Genomic DNA, 12291 nt, shown 5'->3' with positions numbered 1-12291 from the left:
TCTCCACAGGACAAGGAGCTGGTATGCTTGTCGTCAGCCAGCTCTGGATGATTTCTACTTCACCACCTACGAAGTAAGAATACACGATCGTTGAGAGGTCGTTTGATTACAGTCGGCGGAATCAACTCGATCTTGAAGTGAATTTGTTTAGCCGTGGCACGCCCATTTATTTTAGCTGTGTGGTCACAACTCATGCAGGTAATTGTACTATCACGTCCAGTGCGCTCTCTTTTTCCGCATCACTGGTTTGCACCTGCGCGTGCATCACTTGTACTACACGTAGAGTCTACACAGATCTTGTAGGTACAATCGTGTACTGAGTGTCTCAGCCAGAACGACACATTTTATCGCTCTTGCATGCATTTAGTTTGCTGACCCCTCGATGTTTCTCCAAGCGCTGTCCTTCTCACCCCAGCTAAGGTACAGTGATGAGGCTTTGAGTGAAACGCTATAAGTACGAGAAATGGGCAGGTTGCAACGCCTGACTGATCTCAGCGAGTCGAAAGTACCATCGCAGCGACACCAGCAAAGAAATTGCGTCTAGTTTAAAAATGTCAGCTTCCAATAACTTCCGAAAATTGAACTTTGCCGTCACCCTATACTGATGACTACCGCATATATCCGATTTCTTATCTGTGGTACGAGTGCTAATGAGTATATACCCCGTTTCATATCAAAAATCAAACTGCGACAAATTTCAATGACTCCGAGGAAGTATATTTTGTGTCTTTCAGTCTTCCTGTTAGCTTGCTTGCTTACTTGTATGTGTCTGTGTTTTTGATAATAATGTGTTTGTCTTTTTCTATGGACTTTTTGATTTTCTATAGGTCAACGTGACTTCTAGGGTTCAGTACAACACTATGTGGCGTGTTATCCCACTCGTTGTTCTTAGTGCAACATGGATGTCTGTTCCGGCATTTGCAGGTAAGAAAGGGATTAAATTGCCGTTTTAAACAACAGTGATATATACCTATAATTGGAAGAAAAAAAAGATTTCGGAGCGTAACTGGATGATGACGAGACTAATAAGACAATTGGACAAAACCGTCTTACTGCAACTGGACGACGCAAAGCAACAGATGACCTAATTTGGGAGGCTCAAGTTTATGTAATAAAGTTTGGTTGTTTGTTGCTTTCATTTTCATTTCATTTCGACTTTATTTGAAGGATTCTCCAAAAGTAAATGGATACATATCCGGGGAGTTTCCTGGAAGGGTGGATGAGACGAAAGGCAAGTGAAAAGGGAGAAGGGAAAATAGTACTTAGCAGAAACATTGCTCAGGGAAAACAACAGGTAAAACCACCAGGGAGAAACAGAATACATGACGAGAGCTAGATACGAAAATCAGGAATTCCAGTGGTGGAGAATTTGAACGTTAAAATAATGGTCCATCAGGAAAAACCGAAACTTAGCAGAAGATCGCTCCCTGCGTAGGCTCTCAGGAAGCTTGTTCCAGACAACTGATAAACCGAAAAGAGGAGATTTATAGAAATGAGTTCCAGAACGAGTCAAAACGATAGAGGAAGGGTGGCGGTAGCTGCTGGAGATGGTGAAAATAAACTGGCTCAGTAGTGCTGGAACTTGGTAGAATACATGATGAAAAGAAACTAGAGAGAGAATTTGACGACGCCATTGGAGCGATTCCCATTCACACAGATGATTCAAAACATTCTTGGATGTTATCCAAGAGGGAAGCTGTCGGGTCTTACGCATTAGGTAGGATCGGGCAGCTGTAGCTTGTAGTCGATCCAATGTGCAGGATTGCGTAGACGACATGGCGAACAGCCAAACAGGGACAGCATACTCCAGTAAGGGTCTCACGTAACATCTATACAGTAAATTGATGGTTGATGCGGGGAGACAACGGGTCATGTGGCATAATAGAAATACTCTACTGCGATACTTACAAGTGATTTCAGTAGTATGGTCAGAGAAACTAAGGTTCGGGGAAAGGGTAATACCAAGGTGACAGGGCCTGTCAGCCGTCGTAACCTCAGTGTCATTCATTTTGAAGGGGGTGGGCAGGGAGTCACAGCATGTTTCCGAAAGGACACATGAACACACTTGCTGGTGTTAAATTTCATGGCAGTGGTTCTTGACCATTTGAGGCAATATCAGCTTGAAAGCTGGCACGGTGAGTGGGCACTGACGTTTTAGGCGGGGAAACAAGGATTAAATTGGAGTCGTCAGCAAAAAGAGAGAGAGTACTGGCCACAGGGGCATCAGGAAAAGAGTTTATGCATAGATTAAAGAGGAGGGGGCCGAGATGAGACCCCTGAGGCACCCCAGCTGTGATGGGCAACGGATCAGATCGACTTTTCCCAACTCGGACACAGATATTACGGTCACTGATGAAGTCTTTAATCCAATCGCAAGCGTTTGACAAGCACCACCCGGAAACCGACTCCAGGATCAAGTTGTGGCTGACCCTGTCGAATGCCTTGGAGAAATCCAGGAAAAGCTGATCGCAAGGTTATTTCATGTCAACAGCGCACGAAAGCGTGGTTGTAAGCTGAACAAGTTGGTCGACTGTTGACTTTGTTCTGCAGAATCCGAATTGGTTTTCACTAATAAGCTTATGTTTCTCAACAAACGAATAGAACTGGCGACTGACAATTGACTCATACACCATAGCGATTCCATTTACCAGAGAGATGGGGCGGTAGTTGCTCGGTTCGGCTGGGCAGCCTTTACCTTTAAAGATGGGTACCACAATGGCAGATTTGCATTCGCGAGGCTGTGCTTTGGCGAGTAAACAGCGGTTGAAGAGGACTGCGAGGGATTTGGAAGTAGCTTCAGCAGTTTCTTTGAGAATTCGGTTACACAACTTACCAGCAGTAGAGCGATATGTGGACAGTCTAAGTAAACTATCGAATACGGATTGGGCAGAGAAGGGCTGAATGGAAAATTTCTCGGTGGAAGTCGGTAGCAAGATGGCAGAGTGCAGATCAGGCTGTGACAAGGGAGCCTGGCTGTAACTGGCAAACTTCCTAGCGAGGAGGGCGGCCTTGTCTGCACTGCTAGTCACTGGCTTGATCTGGTTGTCTTCCTGGAGGTCGGGATAGCAGAGGTCGGGCGATTAATGTTGCAAAGGAGTTTCGCTTTTCGCCACCATGAGTAGTACTCACGGTGGTTTTGCAGGTCTCTGGCCATCTTTTCGTGGAAGTGGCGCTTGGCTTTGCGAATTGCAGAGTTAAGGGTGCATTCATACTACGGGATAGAGAAGCAGTATAGGGAACGTCGGCGTGACAGTTTTGCAATGGCACGTATGCATAATTTTCGCGCGGATTTTTGCTGCGGGGCATCTTCTGCATCTGCTGCAGGCCAGTGCAATGCAGGTGCAGAGAGCTAGAGCTAGAGGTAGAGAGTAGTCAGTAATGCTGTTGCAGATTTTGTTTCTCGTCCCTTGCTGTTGTCTGGCTGTACTTGTAGTGTTGAGCAGCCTAGGCTAGATAATAGTTATGTCCTTCCCACTGGTGGAAGTTGTCTCAAGCAGTCTCGTCTTGTCGCCGTTCGCCGTTTTCTTCTAAAAAAAGTTTTAAAAAAATAAAATGCCTGGGCATTGCCATTGCATTGTTCCTGGTTGCTCCGACAGGAAGAATACTTGTAAGTTCGGACTGTTTCCTTCCAACCCTGATGATGGAAAAGTAGTATACCAGAAGCAGAGGCTTTGTGGATCGACTGCGGATAGGATAGGTTGCGGCGGAAGTGATCCAGCTTGCAAAAACTTGTCGTTTCATCGCCTCCCTCCTGACACTGACAAACAAAGAGAATGTCGCCGTCAGTGGCTGGCAAAAATCCCAAGAACCAATGTACCTCTTTCAGCCAACTCCTATGTCTGTGCCGTCCATTTCGCTGGAGGACGTCGCTCCAGTGCTGACGAAGCTCCAACTGTATTCGTTTCCCGTGCTGTCGTGAAGGAAAGGCAAACTAGGACAGCTCTTGGATTGGTGGCGCCTGTCAGTCAGGAAGTTTTAGAGCCTGAGACTGAGGATTGTGAGAGTGATGTTCAAAGGGCTGATATGACAGTTGAGCACGACTATGGGAAAGTGCTGATGGACAAACGTGTGGAAGATCTGGAGAGAGAAGTTAAACGCCTTACCTGCAAACTAGACAACTGCACGTATGATCTGGCGCAGACGAAGACGCTACTGGAGAAATGCCAGTTGAGTTACGGCACAATGCGGCAGGATCCTGCTAAACTCTTGTTTTACACTGGTTTGACAGTGGCTGGCTACGATGCTTTACTCAACCTGATGATGGATAACATGGGTGGGATGAGCTATAAGTGGGATGTGGATGAGGATTTCCTTGGCAAAGATCAGCGCGGTCGGCCACGCACACTGTCCATGGAGAACGAGCTTCTCCTCACTGTTATCAAGCTGCGACACAATTTTCCAGAGTCCGACCTTGGCAATCGCTTTGGAATAACGCAGTCATCAGTATCTCGTATCTTTGCCGCAGTTCTGAAGTGCATGTACTTCACTTTCCAGGAGTTGGACATTTGCCCATGTAGGGAGCTGGTTGATCGGTTCATGCCCTCTGAGTTCCGGAAGAAGTTCCCCCGTACAAGGGTTGTTATCGACGCAACGGAATTTCCCATTGACAAGCCCGCTAACCCCAAGGTTCAGGCTACGACTTGGTCCAACTATAAGAACAAGAATACTCTCAAACTGCTCGTCGGCGTGACCCCAAATGGCTCCATTTCATTTCTATCATCTCTATGGGGTGGCCGTATTTCCGACAAGGAGATTACCAAGCGCAGTGGCATTCTTGATAAGCTGGAGAAATGGGATGCCATAATGGCTGACCGGGGATTTGACATTGCGTCCCTACTTCCTGATGGTGTCGAGCTGAATATTCCCCCGTTCTTGGGAACACGGGATCAACTTGAACCTGAGGAAGTCGTTGCTACAAGACGGATTGCGACGTTGCGCATCCATGTCGAACGTGCCATCGAGCGCATCAAGAACTACACAATCACGCACTTCATTCCGTCGTCTCTCATGTCTCTGGCCGAGCCTATCATCACTGTGTGCGCTTTCCTCACACTTTTCATGGAGCCGCTAGTTCCGCCGCCGGTTCAGGAGCAGGACCAACTCACCAGCAGCGTAACTCCACCACCTGCGCCCAGTTGTGTTCCAACATCATCGTCTAGCACCGACGGAACAGCTCAGCCATCGGTGGATGACACTGACCGCCATGGATCTGCAGATGTCCAAGAAGTGATGCTCACGCAAACGGCTGTGTCGCCCTCCACAACAGTAGTTCAAGAAGGCAAGACGAGTGAAGAGAAACCACCGGAACCTGATGCCAGCATCTCACATAGTGTCAGTGCTAGTGCTACCAATGTCGAAAATGTGTGTTTCTCCTGTGGCGTGGGAGATCAGCGAGTCCTCAGGGTATGTAAAGGTTGCCATCGCCGCTACCACCATATGTGTCAAAATGATGACGATGAGACTGGACATTTCTGTAACAGGTGCTTCGCCTCCGGTGGATAACTGACTGTTTTTCAGCATGTCAGATTTCATTTTCTTTGTGTGTATGTGTGTATGTATGTAAGTATGTGTGTGTGCCCGTGTGCACATGTGCATGCACTCTGTGTGTGGGTGTGCATTCGCTGTTGGTCATGCTCAACAGTAAAAAAAAAAGTATGAAGTGTTAACTCATTATTGGTACGTGAAAACCCAGTGCAGCACCGTGTACCGTGTATCTATCATTCTTTTTTTTCTTCTTTTTTTTCATCGTTCCTACAGTAAATTTTATTACCCATTCCGGACTGGGGTTACATGGCTGCTAATTATCTTAGTTTATTTCACCTGTTGAATATTCAGCCAATATTGGATATTGGTAAGTGACCCAGTTTTGGAGCAATGTGTGAAATGGGTACCCTTTTGCGTTGACGGTATTATTGATAGCTGTGTAGTATTTTGTCCTGTAAAGAATGACTTGGAGCCAGACATACTTCACATTCGTTCTGTGTTGTGAAGGTAGTGAAATAGCCAGTACACATACCAACATTGAACTGAGCTTGGCATGTGGAAAATAGTGACTATATTCCGGCAAGCTTCCAAGTGATGGAGAACAAAGAAATGACCACCGTGATGCCAAGAAAAAAGACCAAAGTGATAAACTGTACACCATAGTGACGTGCATAACAGAATGTGTCTACCGGTATATCTGGACATAAGTATACCCTCACTACTAAGCGCATATGCATATATCGGGATATAAGCACACTCTTGCTTCTGGTAAGAGAATGTATTTGTACCCACACCACTTACAACCATGAACATTCCTACAGCATTGCGCTACATCCACACGTTGCCCAATAGCACACACTTACATGTACATGTACAGGCGCACACAAAGAAGAGAAAACGAACCTATTTCTTTGTGTGGACAGAAGGGTCCAATGACCTATGATAACAACTTGTGGACAGAAGGGTCCAACCGCCTATAAATTAAAAACACGGAAAAAAGAACTGAAGCATTGCAGGGCCCAACGACCTATGATAACAACTTGTGGACAGAAGGGTCCAACCGCCTATAAAATAAAAACATGGAAAAAAAGAAGTGAAGCACTGCAGGGTTCAATGATCTATGATAACAACTTGTGGACAGAAGGGTCTAACCACCTATAAATTATAAACATGGAAAAAAAAGAACTCAGGCAGTATAACTGCAACTGGGCCGAATCATTCAGTATGGCACTTGCTCACAGCATCATGACATGGCAGCTTTCGGCAATACATGCTGAAAATAGAAAGCTGTCAGTGTGGCAAGGTTGCAACGAATAAGCTCATCATCCCTTGCGATACGATCAATCTTTGTCCCACCAGTGCGTGACCATACAATGAAATCACAAGAAGATAAAACAGTGACAAAGAGCTGCATTTGCACTTGGTAATAGTATGCATGCTTGCGCTTCAATGTGTAGTGTGAGCCATCATACTGCATACAAAAGTTCTTAACTGACCTCAGAGCTTCGTCAAACGACATGTTGCGTGCGGAATACGGACACTTGATCTCTAGAACCACTTGTGTCTTGCCATCATCTGCAATACCGTCTGGACTAGCTCCAAACCAAGGCTCCTCCGGATTGACGATCAGGCCACACTTCGACACGTGCACGACGTCGCCAGACTTCCCGCGTTCCTCTACATAGGCCTCCCTGGCCACATCCTCATTCGCGATTCCCCAATCCGTTGCAGCTGATGAGAAGAACGGCCGGTCCGTGATGGCACTAACAAGCCTCGCGGGATCAGTCGAACTTCTTCGGCGAGCAACAGTCTTTGCTATAGAAGCTGTGATCCGCAACTTGCGTTGCCTCATCCAGAGGTCACTTCCATGCTGATCCGATGTTCTGACATGAAGTTCATGTGCCTGCTCAGGTGTTACAACTACATTGTCTTGGTACCAATGCCATTGCTTGTCATTGTCATCCATCCACTCAGTGTCTGATGGAACAGGCGTGGTGTCATCAATGGCGTCAGCATCCATCCACTCACAATCGGATGGAAGAGGGGTGGCATCATCGTCGGTCACAGTGGTGTCACAGTTCCCATCTAAGAACACATCACAGTCGCAGGTCGTTGACAGATCGTCTGGAAGATCGGATTCCTCAGCATAGACTGCAACGTCATTACGTAATTCCAGCCACGGTGCCTGTTGGTCCCTCTGCCGTTGCCACCTCCTCTCGCGGTCGATATCCGTCATAGCAGTGCTGCCACAGACCAAAGAAAGCCCAAACAGAGGTGCACTGCCGTGGAATGACTGATATGCCAATTCCCTAACACTGTCCCGTACAAGACCACGCTTGCTTGGTGATCGAGGGTCTTGTAGCTCCGCTGCTGTGTGCTTTCGCTTCCGCTTAGCCTGGTCGGACTTAGGCGCAGGTCTCAAGCCGTCCATCTCCTCCACCGTCATCGGCTCACTTTTCTTGTTACTGGGTTGATTCCCGGTCTGAAGGACATCAGTGCATGTTGGACTGTCAATGTAGCCACACCTTGTGAAATGCTCCAGGGCATACATGAGAGCTGCCAAGTGCTTACAGCTGGCTTGGGGGCCTTTACCAGCAGGACACGAGCAATCAGCAAAGCTAATCTCAGCTACGTTGCCACTGTCACCTATTCTCACGCACATCCTCAGCTTGTAGTCGCTCCTTGACTTCATTTCAGGCATGCAGCGTGCTCTGTAACAGACGACGTTGTTCAACTTGTGCAGCTCAATTTTCTGCACATATCCACTGGTGAAAAGACGACGAGACTTCTGGTCAGTTGAAGCAATAGCTTTAAAGTTTCTGTTGGTTCCATCTCCGCACGGTGTCTCCGTTTGAACAAAATACGCTATCAAGTGAGACTGGGTGAAAGCAGCGGATTGCGATCGACCTGACACCAACGATTTCCAGCCAGACACAGGAAATGCCAGTGGTTCTGGGGAATCCAGGGACGAGCTCGATGGACTTCCTGATGTGAGTGCAGTGCCGCCTTCCGGAACATGGCTCTCCAATCTGCAACACGAACATAGTAGGCAAGACACGCATCGATGTTGAAAACCAAAAGAGTTCCTCACAGTATTACAACAAGAAATACTTCGAACTTACCTCGTCAGTAAATCTTGCTTTTTCCCCGACTTCTTCAACCCCAGCCGCTCACACTCAGCCTTCAAAAGATTCACAGTCCACTTCGAGTAGTCGACAGCATCAGCAGATGAAGCCATCACCGAAATCTCTAAGAAACTCCGGGCCACTTCCTCCCACAAAAGAAACTACTTCGACATGAGAATACTTTTCACTTTTTTTCAAACACTTTTCAAAAGATGCCCCGCAGCCGGATTTGGACGCGCCGACGCCATGTTTTATGCATACGTGCCATTGGCCCTCAGCAGTAGGAGCAGTTCAGTTTTCCCAACCCCTTTGGTAGAGTTTGGAAACCTGTTTTTTTGTCGGAAACGGACCAGTGCAGCACCAATACTACTGTTAGATACCTCCTCCCGTGCCTTTTCTAGCTGGCCTGCATGCACTCGTGCACTCATCTTTTGTCTCCTTTTGTTCCGTTGGCCTGGGTAGCTACTTGCGCGCCCATAATTGCCATAGCTACCCAGGCCCTTTATCTTGCCGTTCAGACTTGATCTCTCTCTCTCTTTTCTCACTCTTCAATAATCACCATGTAGTCGTTTCGTTCGTCTTGGTCTCTTGTCTCGTCGTCTATAATAAATGTCGTTCCACCAACCTACCTGTTCTTATTTATTCTTCTTTTACTAGGGAATTCCCAACAGGCGTCAGCGCCTTTTTACAGGGAACCCTGGGTATAATTTGATGGATGAGCGAAAACCTGTTCCCGTTGTAATGTCTGGATAATGTGTCGTCAGTCGTCCTTTCTCGTATTCTACATTGGCGCCCGATTATTGATCGACCCACGACCCTGAGATTATCCCATGCCCAGTCGTCCTCAATCGCCATTCGTCTCGTCTTTGTCAACCTCGTCTCGTCCATGTCCATCTCGTCTCGAACCGCTTCTCGTCTATGTCAACCTCGTCTCTTCTATGTCAACCTCGTCTCGTCCAAGTCATGCAGGTATGCTACTTTCTTTATTTCTCTCTTTCTTTTTCATCCGTCCTTCGTCGTAAAATTTATTTTCGGTTTATTATTATTTTGTGATTTTTGTAGTGTGTGTGTGTGCGCGGGTGTCCTTTATTAATATTAGGGGTCCGATCATGGTGAGCCACGCTCTTTTATTTATGTCGTATATTAAAGTGTAACTAGGCTGTATTAGCCCAGCAAAATACTATTCATCAGAATATAATTCAAGTCCCTCGTCGAACTCCAATAATCATTTTTGTGCCATGTTTTTGAAGGGGTGTTTGGGCCCGTTGGTATTATAATTTTTTTATTTTTATTTTTTTCACTCAACTCATGACCAATTGGCACGCAAAGGGCGAGAGAGGGTGATAGTCAACCATGGCAAGAAAAGAAAGGAATATAGAAAAAGAGAAGAAAGAAGGATAGACAAGAATCCAGCAAGGAGATCCTATCGTACTACATTATGCGATCGGAGTGCATTTTTAAAGCTGGAAAGACATTTTGATGTCTTAACATGCTGGGGAAGTTGCAGCCAAAGGCTGTAGGACAAAAACAGAGGAGAGTTGGTAAATGCGGCTGAATTAGCACGGGGAAGTGAGAGACTATTACGAGTGGACTGGGACAGAAAAAACCAATTGAATACGGAGAGATGAATAGGAATTTTACCTTGGCGAATTCTGTGGATCAAAACGTTATTGGCCATGTACACACTCTAAGTAGTACAGGAACGTTGACCGTTGTAATGATCTGTAGTGCGTTTTTAGTACACACTTTTGTGAGGTCCGTGCGTTGTGTGTGTGTGTGTTTTTGTCGTTTTTTTTCTTCTCTTCTTCCTCGGTCATTGTTTCTCTCTATTTTTCTCATCGTCTTATTATTTCCCGCGAGGTTGCGGCTATTTTTTCACTCAGGGGAGGTATGTTATGTACCTCCTCCCGTACCTTTTCTAGCTGGCCTGCATGCACTGGCGTACTCACCTTTTGTCTCCTTTTGTTCCGTTGGCCTGGGTAGCTACTTGCGCGCCCATAATTGCCATAGCTACCCAGGCCCTTTACCTTGCCATTCAGACTTGCTCTCTCTCTCTTTACTCACTCTTCAATAAACACTATGTAGTCGTTTCGTTCGTCTTGGTCTTTCGTCCCGTCTCTAATAAATGTCGTTCCACCAACCTACCTGTTACCGTTGTAATGTCTGGATAATGACTGTGTCGTCAGTTGTCCTTTCTCGTATTCAACACTACCACTAAAACGTCCAGACCACTGCACAAAGTACAAGGAATTGTGATCTTGGTCATTATCCCCACTCGAGTACCATTCAATTGGTACTCAAAATGTTTTGCAACAGATTGACGTGACAATGTATCGCAGTAGAGTCATTTTGAATGGCGATTATCCGAACAAACACATATCCGGTATGCCAATTTCCGTTGTCTCTTGAAGGGACGGAAATGGGCTTTTGGTCATGTTCGCCAATCGAAGCACCATTGAAGGGGTGCACAAGATATATTCTGCAACAGTGAGAGTGACAATGTATGACAATAGAGTCATTTTGAGGAACTACAGTGTGTCTACATCCTGGGGAACTGATGAAGAGACTACGAAATGATGGCAACATGAGAGAGTGTGCATGTCTTAGGTGGATGCGTGACTACCCCCTTATCTAAACCTTCTCCACATCTGAACCCGTAGATTATTGGCACTCTACTGTGTTGTGGTGTTATTGAAATATTACCTGTGAGTTCGGTTCTTGGACATTAACAAGTCAATAACGTTCAACAGAGCTGGCACAAATACCCACTGGAGCACATGGAGAAATGGACTCGGATGGAGAGCCAAGGATAAATTTATAGAAAAGAATGTTACTCAATGATGCAGACAGCCAGATTGTTTCGGCCAAGGAGGCCTCATCAGTGCAACTCCGAGCTTAAAATAGGATTGAACTGTCAGCCATGGCTACGAGAACCACAGACATTAGGACAGCTCGTAGCGGGCAAAACATAAAGCCAACCAGCGCAAGTGCGTCCTATTGTTAGTGCTCTACAAGATCGAAATATAAACGAATGTTAGCATTGGTATCGCAGGAGCTGATTGCTTAGTAACTGGTGGTGTTAGTGGACATATTATTGCCTTACTTGTAGTTCCTGAAAGGGCTAAGTGTGTGCATGTGTGTATGCCTGTGTTTATGTGTGCGCGTGTGTTTGTGTGCATATGTCGAATCCACTGTTTTCAACCAGCCACATGTCCTCCAACACCAAACCTCTCGAACGGATATTATACTACCAGTATTAAAAGTTTTACAAATGGTGGCACAGCTACTGCTAATTGTTTTCCAGGATACCAGAGAAATAGATCATATGTGATTACGTGTGGTAGTAATGGCACTTGGCCTAGTGGTGCTTCTCTTCCAACTTGTACATGTAAGTCGAACCAACTGGACATGATCCAATACATTCTTTTCATGTAGAAAGTGCACAAATGCGCCACTTTACTTCATTCCCTTATCTGCTATTCATTCGTTATCTCCCTCAACTGAGGAGAATTTAAAACGAGCGAAACAGAGGTCTGGACTCTGGGGGCTATGAAACATCTACCCAAGAACGAACTTCTTCGCTATTGAGAGGTGTTGTGATTGTGGGCAAGCTGTTTCGGCCATAAAGGCCTCATCAGTACAGCTACGAGCTAAATAGGCCGAGCTACCAGCCATGCTGCAA

The 12291-nt window shown here is 46.1% G+C and overlaps 1 protein-coding gene and 1 long non-coding RNA gene across 2 annotated transcripts in view; both read left to right on the top strand.

The window, feature by feature from the left end:
- Nucleotides 1–12291, top strand: part of LOC135819827 (sushi, von Willebrand factor type A, EGF and pentraxin domain-containing protein 1-like) — a 219165-nt gene that overhangs the window by 82610 nt on the left and 124264 nt on the right. The gene's annotated exons all lie outside the window — the stretch shown is intronic.
- LOC135818926 (uncharacterized) lies at nt 362–11991 on the top strand. The gene is made up of 3 exons (XR_010553823.1): nt 362–420; nt 828–924; nt 11815–11991. It is a non-coding gene; the product is annotated as an uncharacterized LOC135818926 (long non-coding RNA).

The sequence above is a fragment of the Sycon ciliatum genome, chromosome 6, assembly GCF_964019385.1.
Source record: "Sycon ciliatum chromosome 6, ocSycCili1.1, whole genome shotgun sequence".
Lineage (NCBI taxonomy): Eukaryota > Metazoa > Porifera > Calcarea > Leucosolenida > Sycettidae > Sycon > Sycon ciliatum.
The sequence above is the reverse complement of the archived record's forward strand: the minus strand, read 5'-3'. Positions and strand labels throughout refer to the sequence as shown.